The sequence below is a fragment of the Panthera onca genome, chromosome C2 (genome assembly GCF_046562875.1).
Source record: "Panthera onca isolate mPanOnc1 chromosome C2, mPanOnc1 haplotype 2, whole genome shotgun sequence".
In the NCBI taxonomy this organism is placed as follows: domain Eukaryota; kingdom Metazoa; phylum Chordata; class Mammalia; order Carnivora; family Felidae; genus Panthera; species Panthera onca.
In genome coordinates, this window is record NC_138347.1 from 40,397,331 (window position 1) to 40,421,996 (window position 24,666).

General features: G+C 34.5%; 1 long non-coding RNA gene across 1 annotated transcript in view; it reads left to right on the forward strand.

The window, feature by feature from the left end:
- The first annotated feature begins 12,279 nt into the window (after window positions 1–12,279).
- LOC132682774 (uncharacterized) overlaps window positions 12,280–24,666 on the forward strand; it is a 74,936-nt gene continuing 62,549 nt past the window's right edge. The window contains exons 1-2 of the long non-coding RNA XR_009611854.2: window positions 12,280–12,656; window positions 24,488–24,612. This is a non-coding gene — a long non-coding RNA (uncharacterized LOC132682774). The remainder of the gene's footprint in view (window positions 12,657–24,487; window positions 24,613–24,666) is intronic.

Here is a 24,666-nt window from a genome sequence, read left to right on the forward strand (position 1 = left end):
AATACTAAATAAAAGTTTATATGCAAATCACAAAAAAAATTGTAGTTTAAAATAATAATGAGGAAAAAAGAATGGAAGATGAGGAAGCAAAAACTCTGTATAAAATAGCTTTTTCAGGAAAAAGATGAAAAGTGGCTAGAGCAGGCCATGGGGATTTGTTTTTAAAATGGGAGCTGTAATGTTGGAATTAAGCCAATGGGAATGAACCAGGCAGAAGCAAGAGTTGATTTAAAAAATAGAGAGGGAGTGAGAAGAACTGTGGGAGCAAAGTCATTTAATAATTGGTAGGGGATAGAATTCCAGAACTGAATGAGTGAGAGAACTAGCAACACTAGGAATAGGGACAGTGCATTTTCCCACAAAGCCCCAGACTTGTATGAGTCCTTTGGTCAGCCTCCTATATTCCTAAAGCAAAGTGCTGCCTGGGACGTTTGTAGAAACTCTTCTAATTGACGCCACTGTAAAGTTAGTTCTTATGTCATTTGTTCACTTAGCCTCTCATCAAATCTTTTCTTACCATCGTTTGGCATTCTCTGCAGTTCTCCAAAGCAGCCTGAGCACAGCTTGCCACCCTTCTCAAAACTAATCCTGTCTCTGTCCCTGTCCTGTGCTTTGCTCTCAGGATGAGTCCTCTTTAATGGGAACTCAGACACTCCCAGGAATGAAGCTCTCTCCACTTTTCTGACTCCTATGTGTTTAGTTGCTCAGCTACTCTCCTTCCCTCCTATCCTATAGTCAAGCTGACTTCCTCTCTGCTCTGGATCCTACCACTGCCCCATTCCAATCTGCACCTTGCTTCGTAAGCCATTCTTTTTATCACCTGCAACATTAACTTCTTCTTAATTTAATGACTCCATTGTTTAAGTTGATTAAGATTATATCACTCTCATCCTTAAAACAAGCAAACAGAAAAGCCTGTCATGATCCTGAACAATCCCTGTATCTAGTCCTGTTCACTCCTTTCCTCAGTCAGCTTCTAAAAAAACTAATTTTTATTTCTTGCGACCATCTCTTCCCCTCCCATTAACTCCTTTCCCACCATAGCCTGGCTTCCACCCCTACCATGCCATGAAACTCCTGTGGCAACTGTCATCGTATTTTTTATTTTTATTTATTTAAAAAAAAAATTTTTTACGTTTATTCACTCATTTTGAGAGAGAGAGAGCGAGAATCCCAAGCAGGCTCCACACCCACCAGCGTGGAGCCCACTGCGGTGGCTCCATGAACCAAAAGATCATGACCCAAGACAAAGTTGGACACTCAACTGACTGAGCCATCCAGGCGTCCCATGTCATCATATTTTTAAACCAGAAGCTACGAATCACTGAAACCTTAGCTTGCTAAACTGTGTAGGAACATTTGGCAAAGTTAACCATTAACCATTCATAGCTTTACTTCCATTAGACTCAAAGATAACTTTCTTGCTCTTAAACAAAGTTAGTGGCAGCACTTTCTTGGTCCAGTTTCTTTGTCTTTGAATTTTACTTCTCCATTCATTTGGTGATCCTCTTCCACTATCTATCCTTAGCTTTCTTCTCCATTCACTGCCATTTTTCTAATTCTTCTTTGGTGAAAGATCCCTTTAAGAAACTAGAAACACAAAGAAACAAACAACAATGGTATTTCCTCCCTAAGAAAATAATACACGTAAGTACAAATAATTGCAGATCATTTTTTGTCAATTGACAGACTCACCAAAGTTCATGTATGGGAATTAGGAATCCTTGCTACACCTTATAAAATAATATCATTAGCTACTGTGGTTTCAGTTACCTCCAAATGGGTCCTACTTATTTCAAATGTGACAAGTCTCAATTCTAACCTTGCCCATTAATAGTTCTCTGCGTCTGTACCCAGGTCTAACACATACTACCTTCATGAGTTTGTCCATAAAATATAAATAAATAAAAATAACTTTCTTATCACTGTTAGTGAAAAAATAAATATTACTGCCACAAATAGTAGGCAATAATAAAAAAAGTAATACAACAACAACAAAAATAGTGAGCTTATTAAATTTTAATCAGGTAAAATTATTGCCAACTAAAAGTCTTGAGCCTGAGGCTAACTTGCTCTCGGCTTATTAAAAGGGAGATAACAAAAGTTAAAAAAAGATCTTCAACAAACTGTAACACTCTCAAAGGGAAAGAAAATTGAAAAGGGAATAAATTCCTCACTTTATTATTCAGTTTTATTTAATGCCATGACCTAGTACAAGTCAAGTCATGTCATGTAGCACCAATGGAACTTGGACTTGGGAAAATTTCCCTGTCTGCTGCATATCCAGCTCAAAACTCCTCATTAAGCTACAGACCCTAGAGATCACCAGATGGACAGATAATGACCTCTAGGCGCAGTCAACAGGCTCACAGTTAAACTCATCTTCTTTCTCCCCTAAATGTATAAGTTTCTTATATTCCATATCCCATCAGAGAAACTCCCAATTCCTTTTTTAAAAATTTTCTCCATACCCAGCCAAATCCAGTCAGTCTGATGGGTCTTTTGAATCTACTTTCCTGATCATCCATTACCTTACTTCAACTCAATATGCCTGGCCTGGACCCTTTTAAGTATCTTTAACTTCATCTCCCTGGACCAAGCCTTGCCCCCATGAGTCATTTGCCCCATGCTGCTACCAAATTAATTTTAGAGATTAGTTCTGTCCCATGCTTAAAATCCTTTGGTGGCTTCCCATTTCCTTCTGGGAACAAGCCAAACTATTTAGCTTACTCTTGTGGCCCTCCTTTCTCTGGATTTCTGCTCCAGCTTCCTTCCTATCACCCCATCTTGCCCGTCTGCCAGCTATGCTTCAGCAATAGGGAACTCCTCACTGACGCGTGAGGTTTTCCTCTCTGTTCTTCACTTAGGTCTGACTATCCTTCCTTCTACCTGGGAAATTCTTAGTCATTTGCCAAAATTCAGATATTTGTTTTCCTTTCTAGACCCTTCCTATAACTAGAAAACAACTCCCTTCTGCTAGCTTCCATGCTATACTCATTGGCTATATGTATTTTTTATTTATTTACTGATGTCTTCTCTCCAGTTACACCAGGGTGTCCTTGGATGCCACAATTGAGTCCTATTCATCTCTATTTCCCCTGACTGAGTGAACCATAGTATTTGGCACGAAGGGCATCAAAGACAAACTTCTCTCACTCTCCTGTTGCCTGCAATGAAAATGCCTGTAAACCAGCCACAACCCTGAACACTTCACAAAAACCGTTAGATGGGAGAGTGATTTTCTAAAAATCATCGCAAAAATGTCTCTTTCTCTATTCAGTGGTGCCTCTGTCTATCATTTCACTGTTTCAAACTATTTCACAAAATTAAAAGACCAAGAAACTCAGAGAAGCTTCCTAACGTAATCTGCTGTATCCACCATATCTGAGCCAGATGGCTGTTTTTCTTATATAATAAAACCTCAAGGGAAGAATATTATATAACTTCACTCAATAACCCACTTTAGTGTTCAACTACCTTTACTTTTTTATACAATGTAAATGGACATTGCCGTGGTTGTTTTATTTGTTTATTAAGTGGACAATACATGGTTACATTTTCCTTATATCAATTTTTCATCTATTTCAAAACAATGTCAACTAATATTGAAGAAAACTATCTCAATTAAATCAAGATTTATTGATACTCACTAATGTTTTGCAAATGTCTGCCTGTCAGCTATTCAAGATGTAGAGATCTTTGGCTGCAGTTCAACCTGAATCTTTCCTCTCTTTTTGCATTATTACCCAGTCTTGTAATTAATATATATCAATGTATTCACACACTCATGGTGAAAACTAATGGAATAAAATCTTTGAGATAGAGGTTTTACATAAGTAGAAACCTGTGAATACACTAAGACAGTCAAGGTTATGTGCAAATACCTAGCTATCAAAAGCCCTAATTTTATAATTATTTTTTAATCTTACAATACTTCACTTTTTGAGGAATCTGTCATATTTTGAAAAGTTTATAAAGTTTGATTTTGTTTTCTGAATGCCGTAGCAAGCAAAATTCCTGATTACTGCCTTGATAGCTAAGATAGTTTCAGGAAAACACTGATTTGGCTCATGCTTACAGGCAAGGATGGTTTAGTTATGTGGTACAAGTAATAATGAATAGGTGGCTTGCATATTTTCATAACTTCTTAATGTGTGAAATAATGAGTTCCAGATTTGGAAAGTGGTCATTTCAACATTCTCTCTGCGAGTTAGCCAGTGTAGCCACTGCAACACAACACGAATAATTCAAGGCATCTTTTAGCTGTTCTTTGGCTTCTGGGCAGCTATGCTTGACAAGGCAAGGACCCGTCAATCTTTATCATTCTAGTTGAAATAAAAGTAATGGATCTCTTTACTCTTACCTTGCATAACTAAAGTCTAGACTGTGTAATTTTCACCCTTTCTATTTTGAGAAAAATAGCTTGAATTTCAAATGCTCCAAGAACCATTTTCTCTCAAATTCATCTGTGGATCTCCCTTTCCCCCTTTCCTTATTAAACTCAATCAGCCACCATTAGTCCTAAAACATAGAAGAGAGAAGCTCATATTCTTCCCTTCATAAAGCATAATCCTGGAAGGGGCTTTCAGATGAAAGGGTTTAACTTCTGACAGACTTCATTTTTGTCCTAAAGAAGGTTAGCAAGATTTAGCTAAAATCTATGCAAGTTTCCTTTCTATGCTTTTCCTTTCAGTATACTCTGTCACTAAAAGTACTTGCAACCTTTCATTAAATATCCTTGCTACCTCAGGACCTAAGTGGAGAAAATCTGTCAAGATTGTTGCACTTTTTAAAAAGTATATAAGTGTTTCACACCATTGCAAAGTTATAGACAGACAATAGTTCTGCACTGGCTAAAAAAGTTTACCTTAAAACCAGTATCACACATTGGAACATTAGATTTTTTGGAAGAACATCTAATTTAATGTCAGATACAAATATGTAGAATTCATAGTGAAACAGTAGGGAAGTGTTTTCTGAATGAATAAATGTATGATTGTCTATAGCATACAAAAGTGGTATTGAACCTCACAAAATGTAAATAAGAGGTAGAAGGAATGTTCCTGCCCTGGACACAAATTCATTGAGTAGAAGAAAAATTGACAAAATTAGAACTACACATACTTCCATGAATACAAACAGAATGGCTTGAGAATTAACTGATAATTTTTATAGTTGCTTTCCAACGTATCATTACATTTTATCTTCACATCCAGACAGAAATGATTATCCCCATTTTACGGAAGAGGGAAGTGATACCCAGAGATTTAAATTGTTTGTCTTAAATGGTGAGGGGCGGGGGCACAAATCCACATTTCAACTTGGTCCAATCATCTTCCAACTATAGAATATGTTGTCCTTTGACCCTAAAGTATCTGAGAAAAAAACTGCTTCTTCTCTGGATTCCTTTTTAAGGTAGATTTTTTTTTTATCATTTTCATTGTTAGGTTTAAATAAAAAATGAATTGCAAAAGTTACACTTAAAACTGAAAAGTATTTTTTCTATTACTTTACAGATGCTTTCAATATATAAAATGTGATTTTATTCTAATAACATTTTCCTCATTATTGAAAACATGAATATATAAAATCACTTAAAGAAAATAATAAAAGTCTCCACAATTCTATCACAACCTTCTCACAAGAATTGAGTATCATATCTTAGTTTTTAACAAACTTTTGCTGAATTGATAGCCAAAATTATACATCTCAACTCTTGTTGATATTGGTGTATTTTTCCTTTGATTACTTATAAGGTTGAATATAATTCCTTTTATTTTTATGGTCATTTGAATTTCTCCTTTTTGAATTATCAATGCTTTTTTTTGCTGTAACTATGGACATGTTTATGTTTTTTCAAAGCTCTGTCATATGCTGTAAATTTCCCCCTTTGTTGACACCTTTGAACTTGTTCCATGATTGGTGGCACTTAAGTTTAAAGTTTATGTGGTTTAACATTTCAGGTTTTTACTTTGGTTTGGTTTTAGTTTCATGAAACCAAAAGTAAGTTTACAACTTTCCATCTGAAGATCAGTTGGATATTTGTTCATATTTTCCAATAGTTATGATGTTATTTTCTATTTAGCCCTTTGATCAAGCTCTAATTCATTTTTATATATCATTTATGACCTTTTATCCCTAAATATTTACCCTATTGTCTTAATACCATGTTTTGAAAGGTCATTCTATCTTCACTTGTAAGAAATACTAAATTTATTGTCTACTAGGTGCTCCTGTTTGCAGTGATAAGTTCTGTTTAGTTTCTCTCTCTCAGTTGTTGCAACACTGGCACTACCTTTAGATATTGTGAATTGGGCATTATTTTAGCAACTGTAAAGGGTTTTCTATCATTCTCCAAAATGTTGTGTATTCTTTCCTGTGTGTTACCCCTTAATGAGCACGGGTAATTTTCTGACATATCAAAACTTTGAGTTTCTTATTGGAATAAGCATTTTTTTATTTGTTTTTTTTTTTTTTTTAAATGTTTATTTATTATTGAGAGAGAGAAAGCCTGAGCAGGGGAGGGGCAGAGAGAGAGGGAGACAGAGAATCCAAAGCAGGTTCTGTGCTGTCAGCACAAAGTTCAACATGGGGCTCAAACCCATGAACTGTGAGATCATGACCTGAACAGAAGTCACTCAACCAATTGAGCCACCCAGGTGCACCTTCAATAAGCATTCTTTTTAAGTTTATTTATTTATTTTGAGAGAGAGAGTCAGTGCATGCATGCAAGCTGGAGAGGGGCAGAGAGAGAGGGAAAGAGAGAATCCCAGGCAAGCTCTGCACTGTCAACACAGAGCCCAGTGCAGAGCTTGATTTCAGAAACCGTGAGATCATAACCCGAACTGAAATCAAGAGTCAGATGCTTAACTGACTGAGCCACCCAGGCGCCCCTGGAATAAGCATTTTGAATACATTTAATGTGAAAGGACTAACTGAATTTCCCATGTAGGAATATGATATCTCTCAACTTATTTAGGACTTATTTCATATTGTGAATTAAGTTTTATAATTGACTTTTTATGGGTTCTACACATTTCTTTTTTGGGTTTTTCCTAGGTATTTTATGTTATGGAATATTAATATGACTTATAAGTATTTCTTATTACATCTTCTTGTGCTTATGGCTAGTTCACAGAAAAGTCACTTATTTTTATTCATTTATCCTTATTCTATTTAATGTGACAAATTCTTGTTAATATAAGTGAATTTTTATTCTAACTATTTAAAATAGACAATAATATATTCTGAATCCAAAAATTTTGTCTGCTTATTTTTTAAGCAAAAACAATATATAATTATGTTTATAAAGCTGTTCTACTAGAATTACTGTATATTATTCTCAAAAGTATAAACCAAATAGTGTACCATTGAAGTCTAATGTTATTCTTTAATTTAGAAGTTATTTTGAAGAAAGTGACAAAGTTTTAAGTTTTTATATTTAAATATTTTCAGTGATGCTTATTTTTATTATTATATTGTGACCAGAAAATGTGGACAGCATGATTACTATTTGAGCTGCTTTTAGAAGGTTTTCTTTTTGTTTTATATGTGTTGAATTGTGTGAAATATCACTGCACACTTGAAAGACAGTGAATTATGTGCTGTGTATGACACTAAAAAGCAGTGTATTCATCACTTTTATATTCTTGTTATTTTATGCATGTATTTTATTTTTTTAACTTTATTTTTTATTTTTTAAAATTTACATTCAAATTAGTTAGCATATAGTGCAACAATGATTTCGGGAGTAGATTCCTTAGTGCCCGTTACCCATTTAGCCCATCCCCCCTCCCACAACCCCTCCAGCAACCCTCAGTATGTTCTCCATATTTATAAGTCTCTTCTGTTTTGTCCCTCTCCCAGTTTTTATATTATTTTTGTTTCCCTTCCCTTATGTTCATCTGTTTTGTATCTTAAAGTCCTCATATGAGTGAAGTCATAGGATTTTTGTCTTTCCCTGACTGACTAATTTCACTTAGCATAATACCCTCCAGTTCCATCCATGTGGTTGCAAATGGCAAGATTTCATTCTTTTTGATTGCCAGGTAATACTCCATTGTATATATATATATATACATATATACTGTGTGTATATACATATACATATATATATATACACCACATATATACATATGTGTGTATATATATATATATATATATATATACACCACATATTCTTTATCCATTCATCCATCGATGGACATTTGGGCTCTTTCCATATATTGGCTATTGTTGAGAGTGCTGCTATAAACATGGGAGTGCAAGTGTCCCTTTGAAACAGCACACCTGTATCCCGTGGAAAAATGCCTAGTAGTGCAATTGCTGGGTCTAGGGTAGTTCTATTTTTAGTTTTTTGAGGAAAATCCATACCGTTTTCCAGAGTGGCTGCACCAGCTTGCATTCCTATATTCTTGTTATTTTATATGATTAACTGTTACTTATTTATAGAGATCCATTAAAGTCTCCCTCTACAGTCATTATTTGTCTATTTCCCACTGGATATCCAGCTTGTGGGTCTTTTGTATATTGTGGTGCTTGATTATTGGGCACTTAAAGATATATGATTGTCTAGTTTTCCTATATGAAATTTATTTCATCTTTTATTTTCATTGAATTCATCTTATCTGATATTATCCTTCTTTTTTATAGGTCTGCCTCAAATTTGTTGGCCTGAATCATTTTATAGTTGAATTTTTCTTACAAACAAAATATTATTAGCTTTCATCTTTACCTAATCTGGATAGTTGATCTGGGTATCTTTCCTTTTTAATAGGTGAGCTTACCTTACAATTTTAATTAGCTTCTTTAAATATCAGATTCCATTATACCTGGACCAAAAATTTTTCCGTGTTTTCTTATTTCTTCTTTTGTCACTATTTTTTGACACTGATGGATAATTTCTTGATTTGTTTATTTTTTTATATTATAGCCAAGTAGAGTTGATGTGTATTCTATTAGAAATTGATATAGATCATTGCTTAAATTTCTTATCATTTCTAAGATTGTGTGGCCTGATAGAAAGTGAAGGGAACAAATGGTTTCAAAAGAAACTTCTTTCATCAAAATGTCATCATCTATTCCATTTGATGTTACTGCCCTTGCCACAATAAACTTCAGTAGTGTCCAATTCCTTGCTTGGCCAAATGACACATTTCTGGATTAGCATGCCTCTCAAGGCTCCAAGGAAACAGCAGGTATGGGAATAATACCTTCCCTTCCTACCCAAACTTTCTTTTGCTGCCATTACTTTACCCACATGTATGGTATGTCAGATAGAGCCTGCTAGCACTCTCTTTGCTTCATTCATCCCAGATACACAGCTTTTCTGAAGGAGGTAAAATTTTAATTACTTTTCACTATGCCTTCCATCAGATTGATTCACACTATTTCAAGCAGAAATTCCTGAAATTTGTGCCAGGAAGATGTCAGGTATCACTAGTTTTTAACAGTAGCTCAATCATTTTCTTCTTTACTGGTTTATAAGTTATTTTAATATGAACTCAAGTGGGCAAAGAACTATATGCAATCTTGTAAAGAAATTCCTCAAGTTGTGGCTTTGACCCGGTTTATACATCATATGAAGAAGGATAAATTGTAACTTTGCACAGGTGTTATTAATTTTAAGAAGCATTTGGCCAGATGTGTATACATTGAATTCTTTATCTAGCTGAGATAGAGCTTCTGTCAGATCTTATAAGCTTAGAATACTAAAACTTTCTTATTTTCCCCCAAATGATCTAACTCTTTTTTAATGTACCAATTGATCATAGACTAGGTACTCATATATAATCCTGATTTCAGATACTTCATTAACTTCTCTCTTCTCATAGTTCAAAACGGCTACTTACTTCATACTCCTTAAATTCTCAGTTAGGATATTTTCAGTTATATGTGAACAGGGGTCATAAAATTAGGACTTATCCAACACTCTGGCTTACTGCTTCTTTAAATGATTATTTTTAAATCTTCCCTTGCAGTTCAGTTATTTTTGGATATTCAATAGAGTTCTGTTGTGAAAAAAGCATTCCTACAGACAAGTTCGGAAACTACTTGAATTCAATAGTTCTTGGCACAATGACACATTTAAATTGCAATTTGAAAAAGGAGCAAGGTAAGGTTATGAGTAAATAAGGGGAATAAAGGAAATTGATGGATTTTGTTTTGTAATAGTGGGAAGTCTTTGCAGCATAAAGGATATGACAATAATATTTCAAATGTCAACTGATGAAAACTCAGCTCTGAAAGGTATGTAATAACAAAGGAAAGAGATTAATATTAAAATTATTTTTAAAAATGCTTTTAAAGATTCTGGATGAAAATGTTTGACTAGTGGTGTTCCAGTGAATGTTAATCAACCAACGTTGGGAGGGAGAGCAAGAGCCCAGATTTGTAAAGTTTGCCGATTTTCCTATTGCAAACAGTGTATCATGATCAATTTCTTTTTTTTTTTTAATTTTTTTTAACGTTTATTTTTTTTTTTTGAGACAGAGAGAGACAGAGCATGAATGGGGGAGGGTCAGAGAGAGAGGGAGACACAGAATCTGAAACAGGCTCTAGGCTCTGAGCAGTCAGCACAGAGCCTGACGCGAGGCTTGAACTCACGAACCACGAGATCATGACCTGAGCCAAAGTTGGACACTTAACCAACTGAGCCACCCAGGCACCCCGTATCATGATCAATTTCCAACTAATAAAATGAAGTCACTGAACACATTTGGGAAGAAATGTTCCCAATGGTTTTTGGCCAGTGGGAGCTAAGTCCAGCATACCTCTAGTATAATCTTTTTTTTTTTTTTTCAGTATAGGAAGTTTATTGTCAAATTGGTTTCCATACAACACCCAGTGCTCATCCCAAAAGGTGCCCTCCTCAATACCCATCACCCACCTTCCCTTCCCTCCCACCCCCCATCAACCCTCAGTTTCTTGTCAGTTTTTAAGAGTCTCTCATGCTTTGGCTCTCTTCCACTCTAACCTCTTTTTTTTTTTTTCCTTCCCCTCCCCCATGGGTTTCTGTTAAGTTTCTCAGGATCCACATAAGAGTGAAACCATACGGTATCTGTCTTTCTCTGTATGGCTTATTTCACTTAGCATCACACTCTCCAGTTCCATCCATGTTGCTACAAAGGGCCATATTTCATTCTTTCTCATTGCTACGTAGTACTCCATTGTGTATATAAACCACAATTTCTTTATCCATTCATCAGTTGATGGACATTTAGGCTCTTTCCATAATTTGGCTATTGTTGAGAGTGCTGCTATAAACATTGGGGTATAAGTGCCCCTATGCATCAGTACTCCTGTATCCCTTCGATAAATTCCTAGCAGTGCTATTGCTGGGTCATAGGGTAGGTCTATTTTTAATTTTTTGAGGAACCTCCACACTGTTTTCCAGAGTGGCTGCACCAATTTGCATTTCCACCAACAGTGCAAGAGGGTTCCCCTTTCTCCACATCCTCTCCAGCATCTATAGTCTCCTGATTTGTTCATTTTGGCCACTCTGACTGGCGTGAGGTGATATCTGAGTGTGGTTTTGATTTGTATTTCCCTCATGAGGAGCAACGTTGAGCATCTTTTCATGTGCCTGCTGGCCATCCTGATGTCTTCTTTAGAGAAGTGTCTCTTCATGTTTTCTGCCCATTTCTTCACTGGGTTATTTGTTTTTCAGGTGTGGAGACTAGTATAATCTTAATAACATTTTAAAAAATGATTACCAGGCTATGTAAGATCTAACTGGTAAAAACAAAGGATATTTTATACCTGGTACTCTCATATTTAAAGTAAGGAACAAGGCAGTGTGATGCAATTCAAAGTGATCAAGACCATTAGGACCAGAAACTGATGGGTTTGAATCCCAGCACCATCACTTAGTGTGTGATTTTAGCAAAATTACCTAATTTATCTAAGCCTTAATATATTCATCTGTAAATTTCTGAATAACAAAACCTATTTCACTAGCATCTTGTGATGACCAAAAGATATAATATGTAAGAATGTAGCTCATATATAAGTAGATATTAAATACTTTTTTCTCCATCTTCTGTACTACTCATTTCCTGTCCTAACTCATTAGAAAGTAGTAAAATGAGGTCAGAATTGATGTAATATGATTAGTAAGGAAATGGTCATGTCTCTAGTGTTGGCACACCTATGTAGCAACCTGAAAAATTGCTTTTATATAGGAGGGAAAATTCTTTTCTTTTTAATGTTTATTTTTGAGAGAAAGAGCATGAGCAGGTGAGGGCAGAGAGAGAGGGAGACGCAGAATCTGAAGCAGGCTCCAGGCTCTGAGCTGTCAGTGCACTGTGAGATCAGTATGAACTGTGAGATCATGACCTGAGCGAAGTCAGGTGCTCAACCGACTGAGCCATCCAGATGCCCCTAGGAGGGAAAATTCTTGAGAAATGTAGACACCACCGCAAGAGAAGAATTACTTACATGTTTTCCTTTCCATTTCTGAAGTGTCAAAATAAAATAAACACAAAACTTTGAGGAATTGAGGGGACACGTGGCACACGGATAATCTTTACAACTTGATGCTGTTGCTTATCATTTTGGAGCCTCTCTGGTGAAAGAAATAGAAGACAAAAAATGTAGAAAGGGTATTGAGTGGATCAACCTGTGGTATTTGCCACAAAAATACAAGTCTGCAAAAGGTAGGAATAATATGTCATGGGAATTCATGGAAGAAAATAACTTTTGGCTATCATAAAGGAGAGACTTAACCTCATATCATTTGAAATGATAGTTGCAGGATTTTGGTGAGTAGAAATTGTCAGATTTGGAGTATTTTCAGTGAATCAAACAAAAAAAATATGAATTGACACAGAAGTATGAGAGATTTTTTAAATAAAAACTTCTGCCCTTTTTTTACATTTTTTAAATGTTTTATTTATTTTTGAAAGAGAGAGAGAGTGGAGGGGGGAGGGACAGAGAGAGAGGGAGATACAGAATCTGAAGTAGGCTCCAGGCTTTGAGCTGTCAGTACAGAGCCCGATGTGGGGCTTGAACCCATGAACTATGAGATTATAACCTGAGCTGAAGTCGGATGCTTAACCAACTGAACCACCCAGGTGCCCCTGAAAGATTTTTTTTTTAACAGAAAAGTGAGTAACCTAATGTATTTCAGTTGCAAACTAGACCCAGGGTAGGATCAGGAGATACACTACAAAAGTAGCTTGGTACCTAATTAACAAATGAGCCTATGTGAGGTTTTCCATTTCCTATGAAGTTAACATATTTGAAGATGCATGCACTATATTAGCTGCTTTACATATGTTTCTGTTTAATTCCCAAATCAATACTAAAAAGAAAGCATCATCTCATTTTATGGAAAAGGAAACTACTGCCAAATTGAAATTAGATGACTTAAGGTTATACAACTTATCAGCAGAGAGACATTGAAAAGTTTTGACCAGGGAGGTTACATGATGGGGAGTACAAATTCCTATAGTTATTTGATATTGGCTAATTAAAATTCTTAACTGAATTTTACACCAAGTGTAAAATTAGAAGCTATTGATTACTGCAGACACAGAAGCATCATTCTTCAGTAGCAGATGATAATGTCTTAGTAGCTTTCCTTATGGAAGCAAGAGTGACCAACCTAGCATTTCACTTCCTCCCTCTTTACAGCATATCATTGAAGGTGTTTTTGTCCTTTCTGGTATATTAAACAAGCTATCTAGGCAATTATTTCAGGATTTTTATCTAAGTTTTCTTTGAGGAATACATTAATCCATCTACTCTCCCTCAATGACTTAGTTTGGATTAATTTTTCAATGTCATTTGAAGACAGCCAAGCCTTGAGGAAATTTGAAACATGACAAAAGCATGTGGTTAAGCAAACAACAACATATGCAAATATATGATTCTAGTGGAGGAGAAGGACTTAGTTGAGTGTCTAGGGAGATAGTCATTCTCTGTGGTTGTTCTTACTGAAATCACCAGTGATCTCCAAATGGGTAAATTCAAAAACAACCTTCAACTTCCATCCCATTTTATCACTTGGCAGTATCTGCTATAATTTATAGAAGTTACTTCTTTTTTTTACAACCACTTCATTGAGGTAAAATTCACATGTAAAAAGCTGTAAATATTTAAAGTATGTATACAACTTGGTATCTTTGGACATAAGTATACATCTGTGAAACTGTCACCAAAATCCATGCCATAAACATACCTGTCACTTCCAAAAGTTTTATCTTGCCCTCTTCATTATTTCTTGGTAATAAGAACACTTAACATAAGATCTACCGTCTTAGCAAATTTTAAAATATACAGTACTGTGTTATTAATATAGGTGTTGGGCTCCTGGGTGGCTCAGTCGGTTAAGCATCTGACTTCAGCTCGGGTCAGGATCTCATGGTTTGTGAATTCAAGCCCCACATCGGGCTCTGTGCTGACAGCTCGGAGCCTAGAGCCTGCTTCGGATTCTGTGTCTCCCTCTCCCTCGGCCCCTCCCCCACTCATGCTCTGTCTGTCTGTCTCTCTCAAAAATAAATAAACATTAAAAAATTTAAAAAATAAATAGGTGTTATGCTGTTCAATATGTCTTTAGGATGGATTCATCTCCCATAACTGAAACTTTGTACCCTTTGACTGATACCTCTCTGTTTTCCCCTCCCCCTAAGCCCTGGCAATCACCATTCTACTCTCTCTTTATAAGAGTTTGACTATCTTAGATTCTTCATATAAAAAGGATCATGTAGTAGTTATCCTTTTGTGACTGGCTTTTCCCATTAAGGTAATATCCTACAGGTCTATTCATGTTGTTGTGAATGGCAGAATTTCCTTCTTTTTAAGGCTGAATAAATAGTATTCCACTGTGTGTGTGTGTGTGTGTGTGTGTGTGTGTGTATGTGTGTAAATATATATTTACACACATACACACACACATGTGTGTGTATATATATATATATATGTATGTGTGTGTGTATATATATATATGTATATATATATATATGTATATACACACACATACATATATATATATATATATATATATATATATATATATATATATATTCTTTATCCATTTGGGTGGTTTTTGATCTTGGTTTTGTGCATAGTGCTGCAGTGAACATAGGCATGCAGTTATATTTTCAAGATTATAATTTTAATTCCTTTGGATAGGTACCCAGAAATGAGATTGATGAACTATATGGTAGTTCTGTTTTTAATTTTTTAGGTACTCTTCATGCAGTTTCCATAGTGGCTACAACAGTTTATTTTCCCACTGCAGTGCACTAGGGTTCCCTTTTCTCCACATCCTTGACAAATTTGTTATCTGTTGTCTTATTGATAATAGCCATTCTAACAGATGTGAAATGGTATTATTCTGGTTTTAATTTGCATTTTCCTGATGATTCATAATGTTGAGTACTTTTTAATATACCTGTAGACTCTTTGTATGCCTTATTTGGAGAAGCATCTATTCAGATGCCCAGGGTTTTTTGTTTGTTTGTTTGTTTGTTTGTTATGTTTGCTTTTGCTCTTATGTATTTTGGATATTAAACCTTTATCAGATATATGACTTGCAAATATTTTCTCCCATTCCATAGGTTGCCTTTTCATTCTCTTTATTGTTTTCTTGCTATGAAAGATTTTTAGTTTGATATAGTCCCAATTGCCTATTTTTGCTTTTGCTGCCTGCACTTTTGATGTCTTATCCAAGAATTACTGCTAAAACCAATGTCAAAAAGATTTTTCCTTATGTTTCCCTCTAGAAGTTTTAGTGTTTCAGGTCTTATGCTTAGGTCTTTAATCCAGTTTTAGCAAATTTTTGTGTATGGTATAAGATAAAGGTTCAATTTCATTCTTTTACATGTGTATATTCAGTTTTCCCAACACCATTTATAGAAGAGACTGTATTTTCCCTGTTGTGTATTCTTGGCACCTTTCTCAAAGATCAAGTGACACTTATATGTGGATTTTATTTTGGGGCTCTCTATTCTGTTTCATTGGTCTATATGTCTGTTTTTATGCCAGTACCATACTATTTTGATTATTGTACCTTTGTAATATATTTCAAAATTAAGAAGCATGATACCTCCATCCTTGTTCTTCTTGCACAGAATTGCTTTGGCTCTATAGGACCTTTTGTTGTGCCATATAAATTTTAGGATTGTTTTTCTATTTCTGTGAAAAATGACTTTGGGATTTTGATAGGGATTGCACTGAAATCTGCAAATTGTTTTGGGTAGGATGGACATTTGAATGATATTAACTCTTCCAATCCATAACACAAAATGTCTTTGTAGTTATTTGTGTCTGTTTTTTCTGTAATCAGTATTTTATGGTTTTCAGTGCACATGTCCTCTACCTTCTTGGTTAAATTTATTTCTAAATATTTTGGGGTTTTTTATCCTATTGTCAATGGGATTGTTGTTAGAATTTTCTTTTCAGATAGCACGTTGTTGGTACATAGAAAAATGTAATTTTTATATGGTGATTTTGTATACTGCAACTTTGCTGAATTCACTTTTTAGTTCTAATGAGGGTTTGTGTGTGTGTGTGTGTGTGTGTGTGTGTGTGTGTAATCTTTAGGATTTTCTACATATAAGATCATGTTATCTGCAAACAGAAATAATTTTACTTCTTCCTCTCTCATTTGGATTCCTTGCATTTCTTTGTCTTGCCTGATTGTCCTGGCTAGGACTTCTAGTACTATGTTGAATAAAAATGATGAGAGCAGGCATCCTTGCCTTGTTCCAGATCTTGAAGGAAAAGCCTTCAATTTTTCATCATTGAGTATGATACTAGCTGTGGGATTTCTGTATGTGGTCTTTATTGTGTTGAGGTAAGTTCCTTCTATACCTATTTTGTTGAGGGTTTTTATCATGAAAGTGTGTTGAATTTGTGAAATGCTTTTTCTGCATTTGTTGAGATTATTATGGAATTTTTATCCCTCATTCTTCTAATACAGTATATCACATTGATTCATTGACATATGTTGAACCATCCTTGCATACCAGGGATTAACCCCACTTGGTCCATCTGTATCATCCTTGTAATGTACTGTTGATTTGGTAGGCTAAGAATTTGTTGAAGAATTTTGCATCCATATTTATCAGAGAAATTGGCCTGTAGTTTTCTTTTCTTATGGTATCTTTATTGGCTTTGATATCAGGGTGATGCCGGCCTCATAAAATGAGTTTGGAAGTGTTTCTTTCTTCTTCTATTTTTGGATGAGTTTAACAAGGATGAGTATTATTTTTTTTAATGTTTGGTGGAATTAACTTGTGAAGTCATTTGGTCCTGGACTTTTTCTTTGATAGAATATTTTTTATTTCAGATTCAATTTCCTTATTTGTTATTCATCGATTCATGCTATTTTTTCTTGATTCAGTCTTATTGTATTGTGTGTTTCTAGGAATTTATCCATTTATTTTACATTTCCAATTTATTGGTATATAATTATTTGTAATAATCTCTTATGATCCTGTTCATTTCTGTGGTATCTTTTTTTCTTGATTAGTCTAACTAAAGACTTTGTTGATCTTTTCAAAAAAAAACCCAACTTGTTGGTTTATCGTTTTTTATTATTTCTTTCTACTAACTTTGAGCTTAGTTTGTTCTTCCCCTTTAATTCCTTGAGGAGCAAAGTTAAATTATTTAATTAAGAACTTTCTTATTTTTTAATATAGACATTTCCTGACATAAACTTCCCTCTTTATACTGCTTTGCTATATTCTGTAAATTTTTGTATGTTATGTTTTTATTTTCATGTGTCTTAAGATAGTTTCTAACTTCCCTTTTGATTTATTTTTTGATCCAATGGTTGTTCAAGAGTACATTGTTTAATTTCCATGCATTTGTGAGTTTTCTCATTTTCCTTTTGTTATTGTAGTTTTATTTCATTGTGATTGGAAAAGATACTTGGAATGATTTTAGTCTCCTTAAATTTGTTGAGATTCATTTTGTGACTTGGGATGTAATCTGTCTTGGAGAATGTTCTACATGCACTCGAGAAGAATGTGTATTCTGCTGTTGAGCGAAACATTCTGTATGTGTCTGTCCGTTCCATTTATTCTAGTGTTGTTCAAATGAACTTTTGCCTTATTGATTTTCTCCATTATTGATGGTGGAGTAGTAAAGTCTATTACTATTGTATTGTTGTCTATTTCTCTTTTAATCAGTCAGCATTTGCTTCATGTACTAGGTGCTCCAGTGTTGAGTGCATGTATATTTATAATCGTTATATTTTTTTTGGTGAAATTGACTCTTTTTGATAATATTGCTAAACATTTTGTCTTTCAAGACAATTTTTGGCTAAAAATCTGTTTTGTGTGGCTTAAGTATAGCCAGCTGCTTTCCTTTGGTTACCATTTGAATGGATTATATTTGTCCATCCTTTCACTTTACTCCATGTGTATCTTTAAATCTAAACTGAGTCTCCTATGGACAGCATTCATTTGGAAATTTTTTTCATCCATTCAGCGACTTTACATCTTTTGATTGGTGAGTAATTTGATTGATTTGAAGTAATTTATTGATAGAAAAGGACTTACCATTGCCATTGTGTTGTTTTCTGTCTGTTTTGTAATTCTTTTATTTTCCTCTCTTGCTGTCTTCCTTTGTGATTTGGTGGAGTTTTTTGGTAGTAATATACTTGATTCTTTTCTCTTAATCTTTTTTAATCTACTGTAGGTTTTTTCTTCATGGTTGCCAAGAGGCTTGCACAAAACTTCTTATAATTATAACAGTATGCTGCAAACTGATAACAACCTAACTTCAATCATATACAAAAGCTTTACAGTTTTATCCTTTCACACTTTATGTTATTGATGTCAGAATTTACTCCTTTTTATATTGTACGTCTTCAATCAAATTTTTGTGGTTCTACTTATTCTTAATACTTTTAGCTTCAGAAACTCTTTCTTAAAACTCTCTTTGATTAGTTTCTACAACAACACTTTCCTGATTTTCTGACTTATAAGTGTTATATATTTTATATAATTTGTTAAGTTGTTTAATATTTTGGATAGTACTTGGGAGGCAATAGGTGTGGCAAAAGCAAGGGAGTAGAAGAGTGATAAAAATCAAGTACTTTTAACCTTTAACCCGATCTAAAGATTCTTCACAGTCTGTCCTCTGTCTACATTTTCAACTTCATCTCTAAACCAGATTAACCTGCCATTCCAAATTTCTCAACCAAGAGCCACTTAGCAATCACAGCCTCAATAAAATCTTCCTAGAGTCTCTCTAGAAATTGTTATTCAACTTACTGGCCTCTCACAGCTCTTATTTGTATGTATTTATAGTTGAACGAATTGTATTTATGTGCAATTATGTATTAAAAAATATCTCCCCCACTCTCATCCTGTCATGAGCTTCTGAAAAGCAAGGAATATGTCTAGTTATTGTGTACCCAGTAACTACTGATAAAAATAAGGTTTAAAAAATCAGCAAATGCATATTTAATAAACAAATGAAAGTTCAATGAATTAATACTCCCTGGGCTTCTTATTATTTTCCACAAAAGAACTATAATAATTCTTTTCCTCCTTAAAACTTCAAAATTGTTATATCGAACTAAGAAAATGAATTACAGAAATATTTTTATAAACAAAAGTATATGCACAAAGTAGACCAATTTGAATGTTATGAGTCCACAGTTCTTCTGATGTTACAAATAGCCACACCCATGTATACAGGCACCTGCACAGAGACACAAATGAAACTAAATGCTAATTCTTACATTTCCCAATGTACAGAAAAGTATCAGTTTTGCTGATTTGGTAGCCCTGAAACTGAATGCTATCAAAGAGGTATTAACTTTGTTCAACATAGCTTTTTTTTTAATAAGATGGTTTATATTTATTTTTTAATTTGAGAGAGCGAGAGAGAGAGTCTAAAACAGGCCCCACGGTTGAGATCATGACCTGAGCTGAAATCAAAAGTTGGACACTCAACCAACTGAGCCACCCAGGTGCCTTCATTCAACATAGCTTTTTGAATTGTCTTAGACTACATTTTATAAATGAGATGCACAGCTGGAATGTGACTTGACCTCTGTTTCTGGCAAGCTTTCAGATGCCTCTACTCCAAGTAACATAAAGGAAGTGTTTGGTTTTTTTTAAGGAAGTTTTAATCTAAAAAGTTAATACAAAGGATGAGATTACTAAGATATTTTAAAATATGCGTCAAATTTTTCATCATTCATTGATTTTGCAGATGTCGCCTCGGTACTATTGCTCATGTTGCTGATGAAGCTATGCTATATAAAGCACAGCTCTGTCAAATTCGAGAGAGTTAGTAGAAAGATATTCTTTGTCAGAAGTTTAATTGACAAGTACATATTCCGTGAAAACTGTCTGATAACCTCCAGAATGTCATGCTGCTTTTGTAGGGTCTCAAAGAGACACCATTATCAGGAAGGAAAACAAGAGTTCTTGTGATTTATTTTTGGTTGCTCTAAAGAATTATACAAATGCAGTAAAACTCTGAGAATTCTGCACATATTTATTGCTTCGTGTTTGAAGAGATCTCACCAGAGACACCTTAGCGTAGATGTAAAACAACCCTCTGAATGAATGAGAGAAACTAGAAAGAGCTGTACTAAGTACATGCATATGTAAGACACAAATCTTCAGATTTTTCCCCCAAATATTGACAGTACTGATAACAATTGATACAGAGTCTACAGAACTCTAAAAATAATCCATGTACAAGGCAATGGGACTGAAGGCAAGGTGATAGTAAAGAGTCAAACCCTCTGTTTAGCATAGCAAGGTTGCATATTTTTTATGTGTCAAGAGAAAACCTGGAAGATTCTGTATTTGTGACATTCTGCCAGAACCACACCAGGAAGGCTGCTCACAGAATAAGGTAACTCCAGAAGCAGAAGAATCTGCAGAACAGGAGGAATGGTGGAAGATGACAGATTAGACCTAAATGTCATCCCAGACCTCCACTTGATGCACAGGAGACCTGCAATCCTCTTGTGCCAAATAGTGGCTTTTAGACTCCTCTACCACCACCCTTTCTTCAGCCCCCTATTCCCTATCCCTGCCTCTCTCTAACTATGCTTTCCCCTGTTTATGTATCACACAGACATACCATCGAGCCACTAGGCTAAACCAATCCAATCAGGAAAGGAGTCTAAAGCAAAGTATTTAAGTAGGCATTTACTCTCAGGGCTGTGTATGTACCTCCTTAAATTTTGATCACTAGAAACCTTACCTGTCCCATCTTAGCTCCAGATGTGAGGGAAGAGTATAATGGGGTATCTTAGTTCAGGATGCTATGACAAAGTACCATAGACTGGATGGCTTACAAACAACAGAAATTTATTTCTTGCAGTTCTTGGAAGCTAGGAAGTCTCAGATCAAAGTATTCACAGATGTGGTGCTAGTGTGTTTGTTTCCTGGTTTATGGATGGCTGTCTCCTCTCTTCTAATCCTCCCAGGGGAGGAAGGGAAGAGAGAGCTCTCTGGGCCCTCCTTTTTAAGGGATTAGTGATCCCATTCATGAGGGTTTTACCCTGGTCACCTAGTGGCTTCCCAAAGGTCCACCTCCTAATAGTATCACATTGTGGATTAGGTGTCAACATAATGAATTTGTGGGAGACATACACATTCAGACTGTGGCATAAGGTACCTTTAGAATCCTCTCTGTATGCACTGCAGGAGTTTGACTAGCGTCAACAACTTATTGAAATTTATAGAACCTTATTGCTAGATTTATAAAGTTATATATTGGTTCTTGTTGCCTTTCTGTCTTCAGCTTTGGCCTAAAATTCTAGGGAGCAGGAAAAATATCCTTTAACTTCTTGTTACCCATAGAACAACAAAGAGAGTTTACCTGGAGTTTTTCACTGTTATAAACAGTTTAATGAGTTGTCTTATACATGTACTATTTTACTTTATTTAAATTATATCTGCATAATAAATTCCAGCAATGGGATTACTAGTCAGATGTTATAAACGTTTTTGGGACATGTTGCTTACGGCCAAGGTTCTTTTGAAAAGAATTTTACCAACTGTCACTGTAAATTTGTATGGTTGTGTTCACTTCTCCACAACCTGATGTACATATAAGTATTTTAATTGCTAATCCAATTGGCATAAGATGATTAGATTTTATTCTCAGCTCTTCAATATTTTTACCTCGTTGTGTCAATTGTTTTAGTTTTTGGCTTATTTTTATAGGACAGTTTTATTTTTTTATCTGGTTTGTGAGTTTGGATTATTTAAATTCATAGAAGAATGCTAGTATTTTAGTAAATTACCTAATTTTAACTAGACTCTTTGTTATTATTTTTTCTCTTCTTTTTTTTCTTTGACATCACCATTATAGTGCTCTTTCTTTTCAAAATATCTTCTGATTTCCCCCCCAACCCATTTATGCTGGGTTTGGTAAGTTGTATAAAGAAATAAAACTGGAAAATTAACTTATTTATTGATTAAAAAAACTTCATATTGACCAGTATCTCCATCATGCCAACATTTAAGATCATAAAGTTTTAATGTATATAAGATAATAAAAGAATATTAGCCAATATGAAGTTAAATGTTTTTGTATTTTATAAATTCCCTAAAATGAGATTTAATATTAATTAGTATTTCAATCAAAATCTATGCTTAATATTAACAAACTACAGACGTTAGTAAATTTAGGAAAAATTTAATATTGAATGTGAAAAATTTAATTCAAACTTACTGGACCTCTTTTCAAGGATTTTGCACTGATAATTATAGTTGTGTGTGTGTGATAATTTTAATTTTTAACTTTAACATTCTGCTTTTTTACATTTCTATATGGATATTTTAATTTGTTTTTGAGCAGTAGAAATACTTCAACCCAACTTTGGGAAGTAGTAATTATGAGCAAGTCTAAATCTTAGAATCTGATAGACAAAAGCAAAATAGATAGACATGAGTAAATATTTCAATAACATTGGTTTCCTAGAATTATGAACCACTTTACCATGATTTATACTTGTATGCAGAGAATTGGATGCATTGCTTACTGCCCGTCTCTAAGAGAAATATGTAATAAGATGGTCACATACCATCAAAGATGCAATTAGATACTTGGGAATATAATAATATGTTGTTTTAGAATAATTACTTAATAGCACTTCATAAAATGATGGGTTGTATTTTTACATTCTTTAAATTTAAGAGGTAAATTTTAAGTAATGAGTTTGAGAGTTGATACTGGTACACTTGGTTAAAATCAATATTATAAATTTGTTACTATTAATGTTACTAGTTTTCTATCTTGAAGGCAATGGAACAAACCAAAAATGAAGTGGCTAAGTCTTACAGGTTTGACTAGCAGTAGTATTTATGTTTTGTAAGTTTTGCATGACCATGTGAATACTAACTCCAGTTAATCAAATTTTAAATTTATTTTGAATGATGCTAAATATGACCAAGTCAAAAGTCCATGTACTCATGGAACATGTCAAGCAAAACAATTAATTTTTTAACTGAAAGTGATGTCCATTGATTTCCTGACTGATCTAGACAAGCCGTAGAAAGATTCCCAATGAGTAACCCAAAGGCTTAAAATAAGTTACATTTATACAATCCTTATATCTTCCAAAGTATGTACAAGTACATTATTTTCTTTGATTCTCTTATCAAATCTATGCATTAGGAAAGACCAAAATTATTAGTTTCTTTTTTTTTCCCATGAGATGTTGACCCCAGCTGACATAGCCAGCAATCTTATGGTATTCTACCCTTAGTCCCACAAAGAATGACATGTAGTATGCTACTAACTTATTCCATATTAAATGTTAACAATTTGATGTCCCATGCCTACTAGAAAAGGGCTTTCACATAACGCCTCAAATCTCAAAATATTTGTGATTGCCTTTCAGTTATTGGTAAACACTAGTTTTGCTCCCCAGGTAGAATAAATTTTGTCATAATATTGTAGAATAAATATGTCATATTGTCATATGACCATTCTCCCGAGTGTCATAATGAAACTTGCTCGCAATTCTCTAATTGATTCTTTAATTGTCTGGTAGATATTGATACATGTTAATTACAAAAAGAACTAGCCAAATATCCTTATTTAGTTAGTATGCATTTCATAACACAGCTATTACAGTTTATATTCATACACACACACACACACACACACACATCTTTTCTTCTTCTTTGACTTCTAAACCTGTTTCACTTAAAAGTGGCTATGGGGGAGCACCTGGGTGGCTCATTTGGTTGAGCTTCAGTCTCGGTTTCAGCTCACTTAATGATCTCCTGGTTCATGAAATCGAGACTCCCCACTGACAGCACAGGACCTGCTTGTGATTCTCTCTGTCCCTCTCTCTCTGCCCATCCCCTGCTTGCTCTTTTTCTCTCTCTCAAAATAAATAAACTTGAAAAAAGTGGCTATTGGTAGCAGAGGAAGAGCTACAGCTGCATCAGTACATCAAAGTCAGCGTGTATTTTGGCCGAAAAAGTTTCAAGAGAATAAAAAAGAAATCATTTGTTTCTTTCTTTTTTTCTTTCTTTTTTTTAAGGATGAGCTAAGAAGAGCCAGTGAGATTAAAGTAGACTGTGAGCCTTTGGCGGACTTCTCACAAGAACAGGAACTTGAGGAGGCAGAGTGGTGATGAAAACCGATCATTTGGTCTATCACAATATGGTGAGCATTCTCAGATTCAAATCATGAAGAAAAATAAGTTGTAAGTTAGGGAAA